Here is a 26364-nt window from a genome sequence, read left to right as displayed (position 1 = left end):
TCTAGGAAACGAAATGCACCACCGGATACATACAGGCCTTGGATGCTAGTACAAAAACCCAAATATAAAAAGAGAGATGGTGGAGGGGGTGCTGTCGGATTTAGGGACGTCGGCGGGAACATGAGGGTGAATCAACAGATTTATGGTGAAATTAGTTCGAGATTCCAGGCGAAAGTGTCGCGGTTTGCTACTTTTGGAATAGAAAGAGAAAATGATGTGTGGGAAGGGAATGCTAATACAAACAGGGAGGCACCGGTAACACCAATGCAACAAAACACTTAACCCCTACAGCGAACCCATTTAGTACATAAAAAACAGGGTGATGTAGAGGATTTGATGGTGGATACAGAGGATTTTGGTCAAACCATGGAAGCATCGGTGGTTCTAGAGACTCCAAGTAGTCAAATGCAAATTAATTTTGAGCTCCCAATAGATGTTGCAAACGCCCAATAGAGAATCACCCAATATCAAAACATGGAGCTTCAACAAGCGGTTACTCTACAGGGCGATAATGGTGGAGCTGGAATTATAAATCCTGCCTCATTTGAAGGAAGAACTAACAGGACGGACCCTAGGAAAAGTAACCCTATCCTAAAGAAGGAAGAATTGAGAGATCTTGAAAAACCGCTTGACCCCCTAGTTGGAAGTGGAAAATCGATGTTTCATGATGAGGAGGATTTTCTGATGGCTGTTTCAAACCCTGATGCAAATGCGATGACGATCGATAGGGAGGTAACTCTCTCTCTTTAATTAGTTTTATGAAGATTTTTGTTTGGAACTATAGAGGTGCAAGTAACAATTCCTTCACCACTTCAATTAAGCATTACCGAAATATATATATATATATATATATATATATATATATAGTCCAGATTGTATTGTTATCTTGGACCACGGATTAGTGGTAAGCTCTCTCACCTAAGGGGATTGTAGTTATAGGGTGTGCTTGGTCTCTCTAGGGGTTTGTGCATTTTCTTCATGAGATTCAAACCAACATTGATGCGAGCTAAACAATGTCTCCTATTTGAACATTGATAACAGAAACAATTTTTTTCTCTGTTTTGCATTCATGGCTTCGTTTGTGGTCTTCTGGCTGAATTTTGCTTGGTGGTGGTGATTTTTACACCTCGTTCTATCTAGGGGTTGGAGGTTTCAGAGTGTGGATTTTGAACTACCCTTGCGTCGTTTGTTTGACTGGGTTACATGGAACCAAATACACTTGCGGTCCTGTGGGAGGCGGAATATTCAGACTTGATAGAGGAGTTTTCGCTCTGGAAGTGCTCTTTCATGATGCTAGTTCGTGTGGTGCCCGTATCATCGGATCATCACCCCTTGATTATAGATCTCACAAAGAACGATGCTTTCGCCTTTTGATTTGAGGCATGTGGACTACTCATGGACTTTTGCGGTGATGGACTTGGGCTCGGGCGATTCCCCTTTCCGTGCGTTCGGATGGAATATTCCGTTTGGTTTCGAGTTGCATGCTGCCTTGGGGTTTCAAATGCTGATGGACTATCATGCTTTCCTTATTAGTTTGAAAACCTCGGGCTGGGCGGTGTTGGTTGGTCTTGTGGGCCCAAGTCAGTATTATGCTACAAGAGGCTTATTCTTTCACACCTCCACAATCATCCAAGAGGCAAATAAATGGCTCACGAATGGATCTTATTAGTGATCCAAAATCTAAGCACGTTACAACTTTTTCATCAATTTATTTGAAGATGATATGATTACTAGAAGGTACCTCACTCCCAACATAGCTTCCCTGTATATCCTATTCATTTGGAACTCTCACTATATTTTGGTTGGGAATTCATAAGTGGTTAAAAGCTTGGGCCCGTGGGCTCTGGGACCTTATTTTCCAATGGTCATATTTTCCAAGATTCCACGTGTCTATTATGGCTAATACTCCCCCTCGTTGGAGTTGAATATCAGAACTCCCAACTTGTCCTTGAGTAGGATCTTTGCCAAGGGTTTGGTGATGTCGGCAATTTCGGTACTAGAAGTGTGAGCGGTGGATGAGGCCGGCGTTTTTATCACGGATGACATGACAATCAATTTCAATATGTTTGGTGCGCTTGTGCACAGATTGCGGCAATGTGGTGGCTGCTTGATTGTCACAGGGTTAGCTGCTTCAAATGAACACCAAATCTTGAGGGCGGTTACCAATTAGCTCCAGTGGCCATTGCCATGGCTCGATATTCCGCCTCGGGAGGATCACCGTATGTTGTTTCTTAGTCTTCCGAGATAGGGCTAGCCAGACACGTCGGAGTGGCCGAGTCTGGGACACCGGCCCAATCAGTCTCAGCACGAGTGATGGTGCTATTAGCTGGTAATACCCTGGCCGGGTGAGTTGTGGGTATCCGGGCAGTTGCGTCCATATGTGGTTTGGGAGGTTGGTGCTATGGCTAGGAATGTTGACAGTGTGCACAATATCTGGCGAGTGTGGTGATATAAATCACCGTCCAATCAACTACGATGATGCGAGTTCGAAAGATTCTGTTTGAGATTTTGTTCCATTGACGATGTTGGGTGAGCACCGTGAGGCCGACATTCGATAATATATCCAAGTGTATTTCCGTTATTGGGTCCTTTTTGTGACGGCCGTTCAGACCAAGAAATATTTCATGGGCCCAAGATCTTTGATCGAAATTGTTGGTGAAGGAAACTCTTAAAGGTGGAAATCGCCAAAGCGTAAAAACCAGCAATAAGGATGTCATCCACATATACTAATACAAAGATGGTTGAATTCCCGTGGGCCTTAGAAAAAAGGGAATAATCTGCAGTCGATTGAATGAAGCCCACACTCATTAAGGCAATAGAAAATTTGGCGAACCAATTACGAGAAGCCTGCTTTAAACCATAGAGAGATTTGTGGAGGCGGCAAACTACATTCTCCCCCTTACAATGATAACCAGGAGGTAGAGTCATATATACTTCTTCGTCAAGATCCCCATGTAAGAAGGCGTTATTAACGTCAAGTTGATGAAGGACCAATTTTTAATTGAGGCAAGAGCAAGCAAGACGTGTACAGTAACGAGTTTGGCCACAAGAGAAAAAGTCTCATGAAAATCAACACCTTCAGTTTGGGTGTACCCCTTGGCCACCAAACTTGCTTTGTACCTTTCAATAGAACCATCAGAGTGTCGTTAATTTTGTAGACCCATTTAAAACCAATGGCTTTCTTTTAAGGCAGCAAAGGATTAAGTGACCAAGTGTTATTGGTTTCAAGAGCCTCAATCTCTGACTGCATGGCATCTTTCCAGTCAGATGACAACATTGCTTTGGCAAAGCTAGTGTGTTCTTCAGAAGAGGAAAGAGACCTAATAAACTTAAGATGAGAAGGTGAGACCTTTTTTTAAGATATAGAAGAATAAAGAGGAAAGAGTTTACCGGCATCCGAAGAAGATGATGTGGCGTGAGTAGCCGAGCATATGTAGTCCTTCAAATGGGAGGGGGATTATGCACCGGGTGGAGCGGCGTGGCAACAACACAACTGGAGGTGGGGAGGGTTGTGTGTGGGGTTGCGTCCAATGGTGGAGATGGAGCGGGTTGGTTGGGATGTAGGAGGATTCAAAATCGACCGGAACGAGGGTAGGGTTAATAGATGAAAGGGAAGTCTTTAGGTGGTAGGAAAATATGTTCAATAAAAACCCTTTACTTGTGTAAACCTTGTGAGAGTGAGATCAAATTTTATAACCTTTTTGAGCAAAGGGTACCCAGAAAATTCCTGGAGAAGCACGGGTCAAATTTGTGCTTGATGGTGGAATGATTGTGTCCATAGCACAAACAACCAAAAGTACGAAGATGAACATATGTGGGGGTTTTATTAAAAAGAAGTTCAGGTGTTTTCTCTTTTAAAATTTTGGTAGGCAACCTATTAATATGTGTGTGCCCAGAATGCAATCACCCCAAAAATCTTGTGGAAGATTAGCCTGAAATAAAAGGACCCGACCAACATATAGTAGGTGCCGGTGTTTCCGTTCAACCACACCATTTTTTGTGGGGTGTCAACACAACTATGTTCATGGATAACTCCATGGTTGGAAAAAAATAAGGTGGTGGAGTGATTAAAAAATGAGCATTATTAGTGCAAATTTTTTTTATTTTAAAATTGAATTGGTTTTAACCGTTGCAAAAAATCTGCAATAAGATCAAGCGTCGATTTGAGTTCATTAGAAAAACCCGTATCAGATAGTCATCCACAATAGTCAAAATATTTAGCACCACATATAGAATGAATATAATAAGGATGCCAAACATCACAATGTATTAAATCAAAAGAAGATGAAGTGGATATGGAGCTAGATGGGAAAGGTAGCCGTTTGTTTTGCCAAAGGGCAAATAGTGCAAACACATTTATTAGAATTGAAATGCAGAGTTAAAACATGATAAAGAATTAATAATATTCAGATGGTGGCCTAAGCGCCAATGCCACACATCAAAGGAGTGGGAATGAGTGGATGAGGCTGCAATAATGGAGGGAAGCAACTCCAAATAATATAAGCCATTATGCTCTTTACCCAATCCAATCATCTTCTTCGTTGGTAAGTCCCGAAAGACACAATGATGAGGAAAAAATGTTCTGAACAATTGAGAGCTTTAGTGATTTGACTAACGGATAATAAATTAAACAATGAGGAACATAAAAGACATTATTAAGAAGATGGAGGGGTGGGGGTGCGTCCCTAAATGGGATCGGTTTGTTTCACCATTGGGTATGTAATCGAGATGTATAAGGAACCACCGTATGAGTGTTAAAGATTGTAACTTAGAAGCCATATGAATTTCCCCATCAATACCCATGGGGAAGGGGAATTACCCCATTTGCTAAAGGGTGGGATTACCCAATTCGATCACTGGCCAATAATTGATGATCTTCTAGTAAGGAGGGGCATTTGTTCCTGTTGATGCCGGATCGTGAGAGTCCGGTGATGTTGATTAAATGTGTCTTTGTTGCTCTTGGGAGGATAACCGTGTTACTTAAAACAATAGGAATCGAATGGCTTCCATGCGACAAAAATCACGGTGATACATAGGCTTCTTACCATTTTTGATGTGTCGGGGCGTCTGCGGGCGTTTAATGCAATGATGATTCGTAACTCATGGAGGGCTGATACTCTTGCAATAGAAGAGAATAGCACGATTGATGTTAGGCAGGGTTCCATCAAGGAGTTGACTCCAACGAGAATAAGAATCATTAAGGCCTATTAAAAATTCAAGTGCATCTTGTCGTTGAAGATCAATGTGTTTTGACAAAAGACCACAAGTGCGGGGCGGAGCGAATTGTATGGTCGACTTCATCCCAAAACCCTTGAGAATAGTATAATAAGATGCCAAAGAAGAGGTTCCTTGCGATGATTAGAAATGCTCGTTGAATCTCAAAATTCGGCATTTTTTGAGTAAAACGATCACGAAGATCATCCCAAACCTCGTGGGCGTGAGATGTGAGAATGCTATTAGCATATCGGTGAGAGGCATTTAGTAACCAAGAAAGGACCATGTTGTTGCATCGTGTCCATGCGTGAAGGTCCAAAGAATCAGCGGCCAATTTAGGCAAGGGCCATCGATAAATGCAAGCTTGTGTTTGGCCTCAAGAGCCATCCGCATCGCACGATTCCAAGTGGGATAATTATCACTGCGTAAGGCCGTGTGCGGTATAGCACCGGATTATCTGAATGATGTGAAAATATGGAGAAGAACCATCAGTTGATGGAAACAACATTATTGGAAGCAACAACAATTGTGCAAGAGCATTGAGAGATTGATCCGTCATGTGGCGCGGAAGACGCACGTGGGATCGTTCGCTCTTGAAAAAATGCTTCACTTGAAAGGTATGGATCGTCCTAAACTTATACCATGTTAAGATGATTTTGTGGAGTGATTTTGTATTACCTCTTCATGTGTATATATAATACAATCAAGTAAAGAATAAAATAAATGTAGCATGCTATATAATAAGGAAATAAATTATTTGCACGGTCATATTATCTCCAACGGTCATATTCTCCAAAGATCTCCACGGTCATATTTTCCAAAGTCTCCACGGTCATATTTTCCAAAGATCTCCAACGGTCATATTATGGCTATCGGTGTGTCTTGCATTTATAACTTCTACTCGGATGGTGAATTTCAGAAGAGCATGTTTAGTGTGGGTTTTACAAGAATTGTCGTCTTGGTTAGGAGAAGGGCGAGAAGGCCTCCCCTCCCCCACCCCTTACTTATTTCAAATGTGTGTGTTTTATAATAATGGACTACGCTTTGGCCTGATACTTATTCTTGGGACATGCCTTTCTTCCATTTTTGCTTTAAAGTTTGATTTGGTGGCTATTGACTTCGAAGCTGGTCTGATTGGTCTTCTGTTTGTTGATGTTGAGAGATCGGCTGGCTCGTTGCCTGTCTTGTTTGTGGAATATTTGGTAAATCCGGATATTTGGTAAAATACGCTTGACCCCTCCTTTCTCTTCTCTTCTTCTTTTTTTTATTTATATAACCCATCTTCCGCATTTTTCTTCTCATAAGATCTACCTACAATCAAGAATAGAAGCCAAAACTTTACCCCTATTCCCATTTGTTTTTCTTCACCTTTACTTAAACCTCCCAACCGACAAAAGTGTGCTTCTTGATGGAATCAATTCCTATTTCTCAAATTTCAATTTGTCTCACTTTGTCATGTCTCTTGAATTCAAATCCATCTACTGCCAATGAATATATTTCAAAGGTTGAAAGATGAAATACTTAAAATTACAAATTTACGTTTAAGAATACAAAACATGTGCATTTGGACATGTAGCTTTACTAGTTGAATATAAAAGAAGAAAAAGACAAAGAAAAAGAGTCCACAAAGGAGAGAGAATAGAATAGAGAGATGAAGGCAAACTTAGAATCATACAAAATACATCAATAAAAAGAGCAAGTTTGGTATTTTGAAAATTTGTTTAGTAATTTTACAAAAAAAAAAAAAAAAAAAAAAAAAAAAATTTGTTTAGTAATGACATCATCATTACTTTAGTCCTTAACAGTAAGGTGCGTTTGTTATTGATCCAAATCCAAAATGTCAATATATAATAGGATATATTGTCATGGTCGTCAGGGAGATGCTTTTGGTTTTATTTTCTAATTTTTATGTAAAGCAAAATGTTTTTTATTACTATTATGGGAATATTATCTCATGGTTTTTCTTTTATGTTTATAGATAGGGAATTCAACCCATTTGTTTTTCTACGCCCAAACCACCGATCTTGGGTTGGTGTACCTCATAGGATTCATCACCTATGGTATTGTTATCCCAAGGATGGTAACCTCTAAAATTGAGTGTGGTTCTTGTCAAACCCCCCACAAAGGAAGAATAAGAAATTCAGAATATGTATACTTTAATTGGAGTTGGAAACATAAACATAAAGTAGCTTTGGAGTTATAGATAGGTGGCTTTGAGCACTATATGTTTGGAACGAAAGTGATCAATGATAGTCGTCCAAACTTGCATCGATGACATCACTTAAGAACCCTCTAGAATTGGCCAATTTGAAGATGGACGCTGCTTGCTGGCCTCCAAGGTCCCTCTCCTCTTTAGTTCCTCCTTCATATGTAACCTAGCCTCCTATCTTGTACCATGCCCCCCCCCCCCCGGCGCCACAAAAAAATAAATAGTCCCTCTCCCATCCTCTCTACTTTCCACCCTCCATCCCCTCCTCCTGAATAGGGACCTTGGTCCTCTATATTCATCCCATCTGCCACCTCACCCTCCACCATCTTTGATCTAAACCTCCACTTCATTCCTCCTCACTCTAATGGCCTCTCCACCCGAGCCTTATGTCCCATCTCAACGCTTGAGGCTGATATCTCTCGATGAAAGGATGCTTTGATTGGAAAATTCCTCGGTGTTTGTCCTCCCTTTTCAAGCACTAGAAAACCCAAGGTTGCCTTGATGTCTTCCTCCTAACAACAGTACTTTCCTATTCCGATTTCCGTCTTCACTGGCCAAAACCTACTCCCTCAATGGAGCACCCTAGCACGTAAGAAACTTGCAAATTACGAGTACGACAAAAGCATAATGAACCCTTGAGAACTCCCTTTACATTCGTGCCGGTACTCTCCAATGATCTTCAATGCAACATCCGAACATTTCTCAGATTTACCCTATTTTGGCTCCCCTCTCTCTTCCCCCAATTCATCTTTATAGTATCTGGCTCACTATAAGGAGCACCCTCATACTCAGAATTAAGGGTAGAAGCAAAGGCAAGCTTCTCCTACTTGCTTGCTGCTCATTGAGCGACAATTCTTCATTTGGGTTAGCTGCCATTTAATGTTTCCTGTTGATATGTTTATGGAGCTAAACAAATAAAATTAGAAAAGAGATAGCCAATTCTCGCAAACGAAACAAAGGATATATTTATACCAACACATAAAAGATGTCCGCAGATCCGGTTCTCTTCTTGTATCACCAGTCATAACAAGAATTGAGGGTAGAAGTAGAGACAAGCTTCCCCTACTTGCTAATGGTTCGTTGAGCGACAATTCTTTATTTGGATTGTTGGAAATACATTAGCACATGGGCAATCGTATAAAACAAATGAAACATAATCATAGAAATGAAAACTTATCTTATTTAGTTTCTTCATCTGTGACGACAATTACCCAGGAAACCTCTTTTGTCTTCTTGTGTTTCCCATGGCTATCCCAGTACAGGGAACCAGCAGTTTCAGTTTTCTCTTTCTTCCACTAGTCTCTCATTACTAGTTTTAGGGGAACAAGGATCCTTCCGATCTCAATCTCATTATCGTTGCTTCTGCTTTGCTTTCTGGGCGTGGGTTTCCTTTGTTCCCCCAATGGACAGTGCTCACGTGGTCTGTGCTTGTGTCCTATCATGCCTTCTTGTCTGGCCGCGGGCTGTCTTACAGGTTCTTTACAATCCCATGTGTGGTATTTCTCCGTCTTTCCCTCTGGTCTGCACGGCATGCTTCTCGTCCCTTCAGCGTCTTCAGTTGTGTGTGGGGTCCTATATGTTCCTCCCATGTTGTTTACTACGTGATGTTGACATTTTTGTAACCCAAGCTCTTCAGGATCAATCTCATCTCGGCTTCACGAGCATTTTATACATGCATAGGAGCATCGCTCGGGCACCTCTTTCTTGCTTTTTTTTCTTTCAAATTCTGATCACATCATGGATCTTGTTGTTTGCCTGCAATTCCCTAGTGATCTTTTGGTTGACATCTGCTCCTTTTTGAGCAGCAACATGTGGTGCGCGTACCTTCTAGGTCCCCTTCGGCTACAGGGTCAATGGCATCTGCGTTCCAATTGATTCGTGTGTTCCGGTGCAGGGATAATTGCTTCCCTGGTCACCTCACCATTGCTTTTGTTTTCATATTGCTTTTAAGCCACTGTATCAGTGCTTGGTGTCGTTTGCATTCCAACAGTTTGTGAGGAACCGATCCTTTCATACTTGGTTCCATCTATGGCATCACCTCTTCTTATACAAGCCATTGGTGTGGTGATGGACCTTGGCTCCTGGACTAGCTTTCCTCCTTCAGTTCTATTCACACCCAACACCTCTTTAGTATGCGCCTAAGAGGAGTCCGCCTTGCTAAGTTTCTCGTCTCGTGACTCTCCGCTCCTGTGTTGGGTTGAGGTGACAGATATCCACAGGATAACCCATCAGTTGGTGATTTTCCCTGTCACAGAGGTTCTGTAATTAAATCCAATACCACCATTTCATTTGCATGCTTCATCACTTTTAATTACAATAGTTATTCTTCTCCACGTTGGCATCACCCCGGATGAATGTTGGTTTGCTTTGAATAGGATAATTTCTTTCTTCATTTCCAACAAGATCAGCCATGATCCTGTTAGTTTGGGATGCCCAAATCAGATCCAATAGTCTGAACCAACGAGAGACCTCCCAAAGACAACAAAATACCATCAATGAACATCAACAAAACAAAACAGAGGCATGTCATAGAGTTCTCGCTCAGTTACTTTCTTCCAGATTTTCAAATCTATTTTCCAGATCTAACTCATGTCTCACATCGAACTTTCTGCAACTCTCAACTATTAGTTAACCATCTCAAGCAACTGGAGTTCTATGTGGGGAAACAATGAATGTAACCGTATACAAACTCTGGTTCAAACCCACCAATCATTATACGTAAATATATACTAGGGACGTTGGGCTCTTTGGGGTTAGGACTTTCTGTTTTGTCACGAACGACACCTAAATGTTACTCATCAAACGATGTCTCTAAAGACATGAGACTAGAACAAACATTATAGTAATGAATGATGGTCAGAATATTCAAATCCAAGACTATCCATTACAGAGTCGTTGCAGACAGATAGACGAGGTCAGAGGCCATCAACAACACCCGCATTCGGTTCCAATTTAGGGTAACAATCTGTCTTTCCTATCAAGACATACAGCCTGCATAATCAAACACATTGTGCCAACTTCGGTGGATCTCGTGGGATATCTGACCGGTCTTATCACCTCTGTGTTCTTGATGTTGGGGAGAGGCAGTTCGGCCTTCTCGCTTCCATATATAAGAGGAGCATCGATCATGTCCGATATTGATATGAACCCTGTTTCTTATGAATCACAGTTATCGATAGTTTAAATACCTTAAAATTGTTGGAATACATTAGCACATGGGCATCGTATAAACAAATGAAACATAATCATAGAATGAAAACTTATCTTATTTTGAATGTATAAATGATCTCCTTGTTGAAAGCATCGTTGTATACATCCATCTAATGATGCCGAAGTGGTAGGTTGAACGTGCCGTCGTGGTCGGCACTTTCTTTGGTATTTCGCCCGAATAGTGCCCGGGTCTGATGCGTTTTCACCCCAGTCGTCCCCCTCCATCATGCGGTGCCCCGTGTGTGGCTAGGGATCCGTGCTACATTCACCAATTGACACAATTTAAGGAACTACGCTTCTCAACAGGTTTTGGCGATGAAACAACATCTCCCACCTTTATATGGGTGGCACCGCCGGTTGTCTCTCGCCAACCTCTTCTCTTAGGCTGTTTGTTGCACAACCCTATTGGCCATTTGGTGTCTTTAGAATAATTGTTTGATTTTTCAAATCTATGAATTACACTGGATTAGCGGATAACCCGATGGGGGAAGCTCCCTCACAGCATTATGGATATGGCTCGAAAAATATTTTAACCCCCCCAAAAATCTCTTTACATTCGAGCCAACACTCTCTGAAGGTCTTTGACTCTTCAACTCAACATCCGGACATTTCTTCTCATACGGACTCACAAGTCACAAGTTGAGCCATGAGTAAGAGGTGGATACTGGTTGTGATTCAACTTTGAAAATAGAAGTTATAGGCTTGGGCATTATGGTCATTTTATCCATTTGGGAACTTTGAAAATAGAAATTATAGCCTTTGGTGTTATGGTCATTTTATTCATATGAGGTTGGGGGAAGTTGTCCCATTTGGAAGGATTCTTAGGAAATAAAAAAGTAAAAAAGTGATTGTCCGACTAGAGACACCTCTTGGGGCACAATGGGTTCAAGGCACACCAGCTTGTAATCCTTCCACCGTTAGGAGTGGGAGGTTATCGCTGCTCTGTGAAACCAGCCTGACGCATTGCCCTCCACTCTAAGAGCCATGAAGTCCAAGCCTTCGCCTAAACCACATGGCTCAACTCCTCACTTGGAACAGGCAAGCAAGAAACTGTACCATTGAATCCGACCCAGCAAGAGCTGTACCAGCGTCCAATCACCTTATTGCCTCCCTTGGTTACAAGCTCTCGCTACAGAGCTCGGCATTCAATCCTTTGGAGACATGAGCTTATGAGATAACAACTTTAGATGAAGTTCCCAATGTGGGACTAAACTGGAAGCATGATTATTCTCTACTACATTGGAATTGTTCATCTAAACAATGGATCGTTTTCAAACCCTAATTAAGATGGTATCCTTTTTTTGGTTCAATTAAGGTGGAATCCCATGCCTTCAATTTTCCAGTTTTTATTTTATTTTATTTTTTAATTATTTTTGGGTGAAAGATTACCATTATTGACCAGATGAGAGATCTGATCTAATATGTAATGCTCACATGGAATCAAAGACCTTTCAAATATAAATACCTGCCTTAAACATCATCTTTGCTTATAATACCGAAAAACATCATCTTGCTTATGTCGTATTGAATAAATATCATTTGAAACGGTTTGATATAGTTGTGTTATTTGATAAATGGTGCGACAATAATATGAACAAAATGATTTAAATGAACCATACTGCATTGATACGGTACTGAATATCTGAATCATTTTGCACCGAATCAATACAGTCATGGAACACATACTGTGAACTGCATATCTAATTTGGGGTTTTTGCTGTTTATATCTTCTGCTGATAGATTCAGGCATTTTTAAGCATGTTTCTCTTGATTCTGATTTTGTAATTGGTCTGTTGTTACATGTACTAGTACCTTGTGTATAAAAAAACTTCTAGAATGTTATTTTGAGTTTTATCAGTACTCTGATATTAAAATTACTTGCTGTAATTGGCTTTGAAATTTGTATTCTTATTTATTTCCTTGTTTGTTTCTTTGCCATGGCTCCTACCCGATATGAGCTTGACAAGTATGAAGGCAAAGGAGACTTTGTTGTCTGGAGAATATAAATGCATGCAATACTTGTACAAAACCACTGCCATAAGGCTTTGAAAAGTATTGATAAACTCCCTTCTTCTATGATTGATGATGAAAAGGCTGATATGATGGAGTTATGCTATAGTACCTTGATTTTACATTTGGGAAATAATGTTATGAGAAGAGTAAGGGATTGTACTGAAGCTAATCACGTATGGTCTAAACTTGAAGAATTATACATGACCCCATCCCTACCTAGCATCGCCTTGTTAAAAGAATGCTTAGTTTCAGAATGGATCCTTTTAAATCTTTGTGTGATAATATGGAAGAATTCTATAAAATATCATGTGATTTAGCTGATCTTAATGAAGAGCTATCTGATAATACACTTGTTGTCCTACTGTTAAATTATTTACTTGATTTTCATGTTAGTGTAAAAAATTCTATTAAATATTGTAGAGAATCTGTGACTCTTGATGATGTGATGGAAGCTCTTAAGATTAGGGACATAGAGGTGAAATTTGAAAAGAAAGGTAAAGCTGCTGGTGAGGGTTTGATTGGAAATTCTGAAATTAGGATTAACCTTGAAAATAAGAAAAAGAAGAAGTTTGTGGGTAAGAATAACAACAATAATAATCAGAATAATAACAGTGGTAATAATAACAATAAGGCAAAGGGCAAAGTTTGTTATTATTGTAAGAAAGAGGGGCATATTAGGAAGAACTATTGGGAAAGATTGATAAAGCAAAAGGAGAATGGTGATGAGATAAATGAAGCTACTAATGTAGCTAATGTCACTAGTGAAGCACTAGTTACTTGACTTAATTCTGACCTAGAGAATTGGATCTTTGATTCGGAGTGTACTTTCCATATGACTCCCAGAAGAGAGTGTTTTGTGACCTTTAGGCCCATCAAAGGTGGTGAGGTTCTTATAGGAAATGACCAAGCATGTGAAGTTGAGGGTATTGGTTCTATAAGATTTAGGTTGGATGATGGGAAAGTGAGGGACCTAGAGCAAGTTAGACTTGTCCCTGGTTTAAGGAATTTGTTATCAATTCGATTCAAAGGGTTGTCATTCTTGTTCTAAAGATAGTTGTCTTAGGGTTGTGAGGGAAAATGAAGTGGTCTTGACTGTTGAATTGAGGAATGGACTCTATTTTCTCAATTGGAATGTGATTCTTGGGGCTGCCTCTATTGTTAGCAAAGAACTAAGTGAAGTGGAGTTGTGGCATAAAAGACTAGGTCATATAGTAGCAAAGGCCTAGGTTATTTGTGTAGAAATGGTCACTTGAAACTGAATAAATCATAAACTTTAAAATTTTGTGACATTTGTGCCATGGATAAGCTCCATAAAAGCTAAATTTTATCATTCTACTTATAAGACCTCTCATGTGCTTGACTATATACATTCTAATTTGTGGGGTTCTCCCAATGTTCCCATCCCTCTCAAGTGCACAATACTTCTTATCTATTATTGATGATTACTCTAGGATGGTGTAGTTGTATTTTCTTAGAGATAAATCTATTGTATTTGATAAGTTTCTTGAATGAAAAGTGATGATTGAAAATCAAACTGATAAGAAGATAAATAAACTTAGAACTGATAATAGACTTAAGTTTTGTAATGAAAATTTTCTTGATTTTTGTAAAGAATATGGTATTAAAAGACATATAACTTGCACTTATACTCCCCAACAAAATGGAGTAACTAAAAGAATGAATAGAACCATCATAGATAGAGTGAAGTGTATGCTCATTGAGTCTAGCCTAAGTAAGAGGTTTTGGGTTGAGGCTGCTAGTACAGCCTATTTTGTCATTAATAGGTCTCCAAATTCCTCTATAGACTTTGAAACTCCTGAAAGTAAGTGATCTAAAGCTGGTTGTGATTATAGTATTTTAAAACCTTTTGGGTGTGTAGCTTATGTCCACCAAAGTAAGGGAAAGTTGGAGCCTAAGGGTAGAAAGTGTTTGTTCTTAAGTTATCCTTATGGAGTTAAGGGTTATAGGTTCTGGGGTCTTGAAAGCAAGAAAGTAATAGTTAGTAGAGATGTTAGGTTTAATAAAGTGGAGTTTGTTAAACCTAAGTCTTCTAGTAGAGAACCTATTACCCAAGACCTTGATGGTAGTCTTATTGAGGTGGACTTTGAGGGTAGGCCTAGTATGGATCTTGATACCCCTGATCCTATTGATTTGGACTCTCCTAGTGGGTCTTTGGAAGTTAAACAAGAAGATGTTGAAGAAGGACCCCTAGATAATTATCTCTTAGCTAGGGATAGGGCAAGAAGAGAGATTAGGAAGCCTTCTAGGTTTGCTCATATGAGTGAAAGTGAGCTTTCTAGTTCAAACTTGGTTTTTTTTGCCTTTAGTGTTGCTAATCAGTTGGAAACAAGTGAACCTAGACCTTTAAAGAAGCCCTAGATAGCCCTGATAAAGGTAAATGGTTAGTTGCCATGGAAGAAAAGATGGACTCTTTAGCTAGGAATGAAACTTGGAAGCTTGTGAAAAGACCCAGGAGTAATAAAGTCATTGGTTGTAAGTGGGTTTATAAGCTTAAGTCTATAATTTCAGGAACTGAAAATCCTTGGTTTAAAGCCAAGTTAGTAGCTAAATGTTATTCCCAAACTGAAGGTATTGATTATAATGAGGTGTTCGCACCTGTGATTAGACATACCTCAATTTGGGTTCTTTTGTATCTTGTTGCTATGTTTGACCTTGAGTTGGAACAAATGGATGCCTTTATGAATGGTAGACCTGAGGAACAAATTTTCATGAGTCAAACTAAGGGTGTTATACGAAAGGAGATGAAGGAAAGGTTTGTTTTCTATTGAGATCTTTGTATGGGTTGAAACAATCTCCAAGACAATGGTACAAGAGTTTTGATGATTTTATACTTAAGAATAAGTTTAGGAGAAGCTAGTTATGATCATTGTGAGTAATATTGTGAATTCAAAAACCCCTTTTTTTTTTTTTTTTTTTTTTTTTTTTTTTTTTTTGCTTAACGCTTGCAATGATAAATTTCAAATTAATAAGTTGAAGAATGTTCTTAAATCGAGTTTGAAATGAAGGTTTGAAATGAAGGATTTAGGGGCAGAATTTTTTTTTACATATGTGAGACTTTGCCAGGGAGAATCTTGGTATTGACATATGTAGAGATAGATCTATTGACTTTCTTACTTTGTCTGAAGTAGGTTAATTGCATAAATTGATTACTAGCTTTGGAAGTGCAAATTATAGAGTTGTTGATACTCTTTTGGGTGCACATTTTAAGTTGAAATCTTATTTCGATGCTGTTTTAACTAAAAAAAACTTATCAAACTTGTGTTGGATCTCTTATGTATGCTATGGTCTGTTCTGGCCGGATTTAGCCTATGTTATTGGGCTAGTTTGTAGGGTTTATGAGTCATCCTTGTGATGTTCATTGGACTGTTGTACTGTGGATTTTAAGATACTTGCATAATTCAGCTGCTAGTTATAAACTTTTGTATGATAATACTTGTGGTGTTAAGCTGAATATTGTTGGATTTGTGACTCTAATTTTGCTGCTGCTTTTGATAAGAGAAGATCTTTAACTGGTTATGTGTTTACTATTGGTCGAAACTTGATTAGTTGGAAGTCTTCCCTTCAGCATGTGGTTGCTCTTTCTAACATTGAGGCTGAGTATATTGCCTTATATGAGGCTTTTAAGGAGGCTCTTTGGCTTAAGGGTATCCTTGGAGAACTTGGTTTTGGTGATATATGTTCTTTGTTTCTAAGAATAACATGTTTCATGAACATACTAAACATGTGGATGTGAGGTTGCACTTTATTAGGGATATTATCTCCAAGGGATTGGTCAAGATTGTTAAGATTGATACATCTATCAATCCTGCTGATATTTTGACTAAAGTGGTACCTGTTAACAAGTTCAAAATTGTATTGAACATTTTGGAGGTGCTTGTTGTTTAAGTTTTCATTCACTTTCTTATTTTTCTGTTTCTTTGGTAAGTTCTTTGTGATTCAAGTAATAATGCACAACCAAAATCAATATCAAGGTGGAGGATGTTGGAATTGTTCTTTAGCAAGGGCGTTTTTGTCCTTTTATCTTAAGAGGGATATTTTTTTTATGAGGGGCATTTCAGTCCTTTCATTTTGTTGTAATTCATTTAACCCCAAAAGGGGGTTTAGGGTTTTCAGTTCGTGAGATTTGGTTTTAGGTTTGTGCTTTGCTCTGCGTGGTGCGATCGTCTATCTTGTTGTTGCATCTGGTGTGAGGTGCTCTCGTGGTGATTTTCTTGGTCGTTTGAAGGCTTCTTGGTCTTCGATTGAGCCTTCTTGTGCTCGATGACTCGTCAGTGGTGTATGAATCAGGTGAGATCATTTCATGGCTGTTGTTCTTGCTGTGCCATGAGCTATTTCTCGATCTGTTGAGAGTTTCGTCTCTGAGTTGATATATTTGTTGTAGAGAGTTCCTGTTGTACCCAACTTAACATTGACATTAGTTGTGCATGTTATCTGGAGTTTGGCAATAAAGATTCTTGATAAAATCAAAATGAGGGCTCTTGGGAGATATAGAATATGTAATACTTATGTTCTATATATTCCTAGTTTATATCTTCTTTATCCCAGTCTTTGTATTCTATATATATGCGTAAGAAATACTCACGAAGGAAGCGTGAAATGTTTTCATTTTCCTAATTTGGTGTAAGAAAAGGTTCACTCTTTTGTCCAGTTAATAGAAGGTTTCCGATTACTAATCATGAATATAGGTAAAAAATAAAATAAAATAAAAAATAGATCGGTAAGAAAAAGGAATTACCCAAAATTTATTCATAGAATTCAATTTTTTGTCACCAAAGAAAATCCTATTCTTCTTGTGATTTTTTCATTATGATAAACTAAATAATTGTTTGCCACAGTAAATTAATGCTCTACTTGATTGATTGAAGTTTAGTTTAAGGGAAAGAAACCGTGGAGCTGAATAACTCACTGATCAAAACGCCTTTTAAGAGATTATGCGGTACGATTGGATCGAATAAGCCCTTTTGGAATAAATACTCAGCCGCTTGTGAACCATCAGATTTGTCTTATTCAATGTCTGTTTAATTACTCTTTTACCTACAAATGCAATGTAGGCATTGGGTTCGACAATAATAATACCTCCGAACATACCAAAACTTGTTGTCACCCCACCGATCGTGGGAGATGTAGGATTTAAACATAGAATAATTTTTTATTTGATCCCATGGCCCTTCTTTCTTGCTTATCCGTTTATTGATGGCAGGGTTGACTTACTCAACGGAAGAGAACTCGATCTGTCAACATGGGCTATGATAATTATATAAAGCAGAAGAAATTTTAACCATTTGTATCAAGCTCAAACTCCCTTCTGGCATTTTTGCTCCTCTAAAAGAAGAAGGAGAAGGAACAAAAGCAAAGAGGTTTTGGTTGCCATTGAAATTATCTATTTACAACTTAAGATCTATTCAGAGCAAACATAGTTTGTCAGATACTACAATGTGTGGTATTTTTGTTGGTTTTTTTTCTTCCTAAAATGACGTTAATCTTTGTTGTTACCAATTGATTGTTCTCTTGATTTGAGAAGGATATTTGTACTACTCTTTTTTCTCATAGTGGATTGATGCAATATTTGTCCCATGGTTTTTTCCCTCTACACTGGAGGGTTTTCCCACGTAAAAATTCTTAGAGTCTTTGTGGTGATTATTTTCCTGAGCTACTTTATTATTTCTCAAATACACACTAGATTATTGGGTTTGTTAATCCCAACATTAGGATATAATCCCTTCACCCATCTTCTTCCCATCCCTCACCCAAAACTGCTCACCACCACCGGAAACTGCCCACAACCACCACCAAAGACCAAAACCCTTCCCTGCCGGAGACCACAACCCACCCCTAAACCTTCTTGACCTACATCTCTCTCTCTCTAACTGAAACCAAAAGCAAATGTATAGCATTTACAATATCAGAATCTTAGTGTGAAGGAAAAAATAATTATCATAAAAAATAAAAAATAAAAAAATAAAAAAACTAGCGTAGAGCACCCACCTCCACTAACAGATCTGATGAACAACATGCAACATATTGATGAAGCCTAACAACATATCTACACCAATGTTGTCTATCATACTTGAATTCGTTATTGTAGAAAAAAATAACATCAAGACTTTTTTACTGGGCTAAATATATCTAAGCAAGGGCGGACCCAAGATTTAATATTAGGGGGGGGCGAAGAATGGAAGTCTAGATTGGGGAAGCACCAATGCTTTTTCGCCACACATATTATGTGGGCCCTTATAAGACCATTGGGGCTCCCACATATAAATTATTTTATTATATTAAGGAATATGTCGTGAAAATTTAAAGAAAGAGGATCTGAGAAAAGCCAAACCCTAGGAAAACCCTAATGGAGACGTTTTCAGAAGGTAACCCGGCGATGAAAGTTTTCCTTGAAGAACTCGATCAGATGCAAAGGAGCAGCAAGAAAATTAAACGAGGGCGATTACTGCTCGAAGGGGAGACTCCTGAGATGGTGACTAGGCGAACCTACGTCGATACGGTTAAAGAAAGGCAAAGATTTTTTAAAAGCTGTGAAGGAACAATGGCGGATGAAGATGGTTACGATAACGAGGGATTTAACACAAATTGCTATTCGGATTGGGAAACTCATAATGAAGAAGAGGAAGTGCTTACAATTGCGGATGATCTGTTCTGCCCAAACATCACCTTATCAAAGAGGGAAAAGGAAGACCTCCAAGAGCCATGGAAGCAATTTGTTATAATCAAACTGGTAGGAAGGCATGTGGGTTATATCTTCCTATCCAACCGACTGAAAACTCTGTGGAAACCTACGGGATCATGGGACTTAATTGACATAGGTGATGATTACTTCATAGCAAAATTTAGATCCGAGGAAGACTATAGAAGAGTATTAATTGAAGGGCCCTGGAAAATTGCGGACCACTACTTGTCAGTGAGAAGGTGGGAACCAGAATTCAACTTAGCGATAGAAGAAGTCAAAAAATTAGTCGTATGGATTCGATTCCCACACATTCCCATTGAATACTTTAACAATATCTTCCTTACAAAATTAGGTGGAAGAATTGAAAAGTGATTAAAATAGATGCAACCACTGCAAAGGCTACGAGAGGAAAGTTTGCAAGAGTTTTTGTAGAAATTGATTTGAACAAGCCACTCCTATCAAAATTCAGGCGAAAAGGAAGAGTTCATTAGATATTGTATGAATCTCTCCACTTTTTATGCTTCGGTTGTGGAAAGTTTGGCCACCAGAAAGAACAATGCCCTGATGCTGAAGCTGTAGAACAAAATGGTGAAATTAATCCGATTTTCCAGGCGAAAGGGTCGCGGTTTGCTGCTTTAGGAATGGAAAGAGAAAATGAAATGTGGGATGGGAATGCTAATACAAACAGGGAGGCACTGGTAACACCAATGCAACAAAACACTTAACCCCTACAGCGAACCCATTTAGTACATAAAAAATAGGGTGATGTAGAGGATTCGATGGTGGATACAAAGGATTATGGTCAAACTAGGGAAGCATCGGTGGTTCTAGAGACTCCAAAGTAGTCAAATGCAAATTAATTTTGAGCTCCCAATAGATGTTGCAAACGCCCAATAGAGAATCACCCAATATCAAAACATGGAGCTTCAACAAGCGGTTACTCTACAGGGGGATAATGGTGGAGCTGGAATTATAAATCCTGCCTCATTTGAAGGAAGAACTAACAGGACGGAACCTAGGAAAAGTAACCCTATCTTGAAGAAGGAAGAATTGAGAGATCATGAAAAACCGCCTAACCCCCTAGTTGGAAATGGAAATCGATGTTTCAAGATGAGAAGGAGGATTTTCTGATGGCTGTTTCAAACCCTGATGCAAATGCGATGATGATCGATAGGGAGGTAGCTCTCTCTCTTTAATTAGTTTTATGATGATTTTTGTTTGGAACTATAGAGGTGCAAGTAACAAATCCTTCACCACTTCAATTAAGCATTACAGAAATATATATATATATAGTCCAAATTGTAACCACGGATTAGTGGTGAAAAGGCTGCAAAGTCATACAGAACCTAAGGGGGGATTGCAAGTTATAGGAGTGCTGCCGTTGGTCTCTCTAGGGGAATTTGGTGCATTTTCTTCAATGAGGAATTCAAACCAACATTGATGCAAGAGCATAAACAATGTCTCCTATTTGAAATAATTGATAACAAGAAAAACAAATGGTTTTTTGCTGCTGTTTATGCAAATTCGAATGAAGCTATCAGAAAAGTTATGTGGGAAGATCTATCTGTGGCTGAAAGAAATTATGTAGGACCTTGGATGGTGGCAGGTGATTTTAATGACATACTAAACAGTTCTGAATCTAAAAGGGTAGTGGAGGTTTCCAAGAGAAAGTGTGGAAATTTTAGAACTACCCTTGACAGGTGCGGTTTGTTTGACATGGGTTACACAGGAACCAAATACACTTGGCGAGGTCCTAAGTGGGAAGGAAGACGAAGAATATTCAGAAGACTTGATAGAGGAGTTTGTAACGCTGACTGGAGAGTGCTCTTTCATGATGCAATAGTTCGTGTGGTGCCGCGTATCAAATCGGATCATCACCCCTTGATTATAGATCTCAACAAAAAAGAAAAACGATGCTTTACAAAGCCTTTTAGATTTGAGGCAATGTGGACTACTCATAAAGACTTTTCGCACGTGATAAAGGACAATTGGAAGGCTACTGAGGTGATTCCTGAAGCCTTATCACGAATGCAAGATAATCTGAGAGAATGGAATATTACCAAGTTTGGTAATATAAAAGCATCAAAAAAAAAGATTGCATGCTCGCCTTGGAGGTATTCAAAAGAAAATGGCTGATGGGAACTATAATCCTTTCCTTATTAATTTAGAGAAAAAACTTAAGAAGGGAACTGGAGATTGTGTTTGATAGAGAAGAAATCTTGTGGGCCCAAAAGTCAAGAAAAATATGGATGCTACAAGGAGACATAAATATAAAAAAATTTCACACCTCTACAATCATCCGAAGAAGGCGAAATAAAATAGAGCTGCAAACAGAAAATGTGGATCTTATTAGAGATCTAGAAAATCTAAAGAGCACGTTACAAGCTTTTTCATCAATTTATTTGAAGATGATATGATTACAAGAAAGGTACTTCACTCCCTACATAGCTTCCCTAAAGTATATCCTGTCCATTGGAAACTCTCACTAAATCTTTTGGTTGAGAAGAAATTCATAAAGTGGTTAAAAGCTTGGGCCCGTGGAAAGCTCTGGGACCTTATGGTTTTCACGCTGCTTTTTATCAGCAGTCATGGGAGACAGTTGGAAGCTCTATCGTGAATATGGTTAAAGAAGCATTCGAAGGGAGACTAAATCATAAATTAAATGAAACACTCATTGCTTTAATTCCTAAGGTGGAAAGACCCGAGAAAGTGACACAATTTTGGACCATCTCCCCTCGTAATGTGAGCTTCAAAATCATTACTAAGGCTATCACAAATCGGTTGAAAGAATTGATGCCATATTGGATTTCTCCTACCAAGTCAGTTTCATCCCAGGAAGACATATACAAGAGAACATCATCACTGCTCAAGAAATATTCCATTTTATGTGAAGCAAATATAGAAGAACTTCCAACATAGCTATTAAGATTGATTTAGAAAAAGCTTATGATAGTCTGCAATGGGATTTCATTAAGGAGACCCTTATTATGGTGGGAATCCCAAATAAATTAGTAGAATTAATCATGGATTGTATTACCTCTTCCATTTTAAGTATTCTATGGAACGGTGAGGCTACGATTCCATTCAAACCATCGAGAGGAATCCGGGTGATCCTTTATCACCTTACATCTTCATCTTGTGCATTGAAAGATTAGCTCACTGTATTCAAGATACGGTCTCCGATAATAGGTGGAAACCAATTAAAGTGGGAAGATCTGACCCAAATGTATCTCACCTAATGTTTGCAGATGATGTTATACTTTTCTCGGAAGCCTCGATGTAACAAATTGAAATTATTAATAGGTGTCTGGACGATATTGGCGAAGCTTCTAGCAGCAAAGTAAGCATCCCAAAAACAAGAATTTTCTTCTCAAAAAATACTAATAGAAAGCGAGCGAAAGAAATTACCTAGGCAAGTGGATTTACGCAAACAAAAGATATTGGTCGGTACATTGGAGTTCAAATTTGGAATGGAAGGATTAAGAAGGAGAATCATAAGCAAATATTGGAGAAAGTTAAGTGTTACTCTTGCAAAATCAGTAGCTATGTCAATTCCCATCTATTCAATGCAATCAGGCCCCCTCCCTAAAGGAATATTACATGAAGTGGAGAAGGTAGCTCGCGGCTTTGTGTAGGGAGACACTCAGAGTCAAAAATGCGCTCATCTCATTCGTTGGGAGACATTATGAAATCCAAGGAGATGGGGTGACAGTAAATGAACCATTTTTTATGAAATTAGTATGGGATTTTATGAATCAAGAAAACCTGTGGACGGCAATTTTGAAAGCTAAATACGGAGGTGATCAACGGAAAGAAAGGTTTGCTACCTACCCTACTGACTCCCCCATTTGGAAAGCGATGAGTAGGATGGCTCAAATTGTTAAAAAGAATTACAAGTTTATGGTAGGTAATGGGAAAAGAATTTCTTTCTGGAAGGATAATTGGATCGTAGCAGGGAAACGCCTTCTAGATGAAGCCACGGTCAAATTTCAAAAGATATGATGAAAGAAAAAATCTACAATTATGAATGGCGATGGGATCGCTTTCAGCATCTCCTCCCATTGGAAATATGCACAAAAATTCTAGAGCATCCAACACCAAAGGAGGAGGAAGGGTGTGACATTTTGCTCTGGTATCCATCTCCAGATCATTAAAATGGCATACCAGATGGTTGAGGCGGAGAAGGAGTCTATATCGAATCCAATATTCAATGAAAACTATTGGAAGAAACTATGGGACTCAAGATGCCAAATAGAATTTGTAATTTCTTGTGGATTCTCAGTCACAATCAGTTGCTGTCAAATGTTAGATTAAGAAAAATGAAGCTTCAATCTCATGCATCATGCAGATTCTGTTTCTGCGAATCAGAGAGTACACTTCACATTTTTAGAGATTGTTCATTTGCTCTTGGCATTAGGAATAGACTACTACCGAAGTCAATGCAGTCATGGTTCTTTAGGAGTAATCTGAAGGACTGGCTAAAGCTCAATATATGTAGAAAAAGTCAAGGTTGGTACCCAGATTGGGCGATAAAGTTCAGTTGTGTGGTGTATAAAAATTGGTTTTGGAGAAATACAGAAAGCCATGAAGAAATCTTCACCATACTAGGAAACGGTGCAGAGCTTTGTTTAGACCTCTTCAACCAAGTTAAATCGATGTGGGGAACGAATAGAGAGGAAATAATAAAACCCAAATGCCCTAGAAATGCTGGTGGATGGATTAATCCTGACGAAGGATGGTTCAAAATAAATGTGGATGCATTACTATGCAAAGGAGAATACAGTCAAATAGGAGGTGTAATTCAAAACACAGAAGGCAGCTTCCTTGAAGGATTCGTGAAGAGAAAAATGAAGATGAATATTTTAGAAGCTGAATTGCAGGCGATCTATGAAGGAATTAACGTTGCACGCGAAAAGAATCTCATGCGTTTATATGTGGAATCAAACTCTCTCAAAGCTATTGATCTGTTAAAGCCTAATGCAAGAATACAAGGGAAAGTAGCAAGAGTGGTGCATGCAATAAAGGAAAAAGTGGGAAGCTATGAAGGAATTAGATTCCAACATGTGTATTGGGAGTCCAACTACGTTGCTGACTGGATCACGAAGAGACCGACTTCTTTAGAGGAACCTTCGCGATTCTTTCTGGATCCACCCCAAGAATTGGAGGAGATCCTACTGGTGGATAAGATTTGCATGCTTGAGTAGTTTTCTTTTTCAGGGTTGCTAAACCCTGTTTATTTGTTACCAAAAAAAAAAGGGAATATGTTCACATATATTTACAAAAATAGGTAAATTATTGATAATGATATTTTTTTTCAACAGGATAGAGGTAAATTAAAACATTAGTTAAAAAAATATATATACATGACTTCAACCATAAAAAGTCAGTTGCAAACCAATGGTAGTTAGTTACCTTATTAACTATAGACATTTTATTTACAATATAAAATTAAATAACAAAAATTGTTGAAGAAATAAAGAAACAAAGAATATAAAATCAAATAAAGAATAAAAAAATGAAAAAAAGATAAACAGTAAATAAATTGAGAAAGAGAAAGAGTACCTAATTGTGGAGAATATTTTTTTCCCAAATTTTCCTTAACCCACGCCTATAAAAAAGGAAGAAAAATAAATAGGAAGAAAAAAACCGAAGAGAACAATAGGAAGAGAAGAGGAGAGATGAGAGAGATGAGAGAGATGAGAGAGATGAGAGATATGAGAGAATAAATAGGAATTGAGGAGTTAGTTTCTAATTTAGAATGACATTTTGAATATCTAATAAGATTTTTTTTTCAAAAATTTTCTTTAACCAAGTTTATAGAAAGAGAAGAGAATAAATAGGAAGAAAAGATGTAAGAGAGAAGAGAGGGGAGAATAAATAGGGATTGAGGAATTAGTTTTTAACTAGAGATACATTTATACCCATTATTTTACCTTTAAAATTTGCTGTCAATATTGAGGGGGCCAAATAGTGACATTTCACATTTGAAAAAAAAAATGAAAAAAATGAAGAAAACTAAAATAAAAAGTGAAAAACTAAAGGAATTATAAAAAATTTTAAAATCCGGGGGACCCCCGGCCCCTTAGTGGGTCCACCCCTGCACCTTTGGATGTAGGTCATTTGACAGAATCAAGTAATCTTTGTGTTATGTGTGTGTTGTGTGTTTGATCCGTTGCGTATTTGGGTTTATTCCCAACAATGGTCATTATATCCATTTCAGAAAATAAAATGACCATACTCCGTTGCGTATTTGGGTTTATAGGCTTGGGCATTATGGTCATTTTATCCATTTTGGGAACTTTGAAAATAAAAATTATAGCCTTGGGTGTTATGGTCATTTTATTCATATGAGGTTGGGGGAAGTTGTCCCATTTGGAAGGATTCTTAGGAAATAAAATAAAACTAAAAAAGTGATTGTCCGACTGGAGACACCTCTTGGGGCACAATGGGTTCAAGGCACACCAGCTTGTAATCCTTCCACCGTTAGGAGCGGGAGGTTATCGCTGCTCTGTGAAACCAGCCTGACGCATTGCCCTCCACTCTAAGAGCCATGAAGTCCAAGCCTTCGCCTAAACCACATGGCTCAACTCCTCACTTGGAACGGGCAAGCCAGAAACTGTACCATTGAATCCGACCCAGCAAGAGCTGTACCAGCATCCAATCACCTTATTGCCCCCCTTGGTTACAAGCTATCACTACAGAGCTCGGCATTCAATCCCTTGTAACATGACCTTATGAGATAACAACTGTAGATGAAGTTCCCAATGTGGGACTAAACTGAAAGCATGATTGTTCTCTACAGCATTGGAATTGGTCACTAAACAATAGATCGTTTTCAAATCCTAATTAAGATGGTATCCCATGCCTTCAATTTACCATTATTTTTATTTTTAAAATTTTTTAGGGTGAAATAGAACCATTATTGACCAGACGAGAAATTAATTTCTTTCCATTCACATAGAATCAAAGACCTCTCGAAGGTCAATACCTGTTTTGAACATCATCTCCCTTATATAGT

General features: G+C 38.6%; 2 non-coding genes across 2 annotated transcripts; both read right to left on the bottom strand.

The window, feature by feature from the left end:
- Nucleotides 1-11473: 11473 nt before the first annotated feature.
- Nucleotides 11474-11776, bottom strand: LOC149019379 (signal recognition particle RNA). Its single transcript, XR_016173296.1, has one exon.
- Nucleotides 11777-25752: 13976 nt separating this feature from the next.
- Nucleotides 25753-26055, bottom strand: LOC149019378 (signal recognition particle RNA). Its single transcript, XR_016173295.1, has one exon.
- Between the last annotated feature and the right edge of the window lie 309 nt (nucleotides 26056-26364).

The sequence above is a fragment of the Hakea prostrata genome, chromosome 4, assembly GCF_041222555.1.
Source record: "Hakea prostrata isolate BN-2017 chromosome 4, UWA_Hpros_2, whole genome shotgun sequence".
NCBI classification, from domain to species: domain Eukaryota; kingdom Viridiplantae; phylum Streptophyta; class Magnoliopsida; order Proteales; family Proteaceae; genus Hakea; species Hakea prostrata.
Note: the sequence above shows the minus strand (reverse complement) of the source record. Positions and strands in the feature narration are given on the sequence as shown.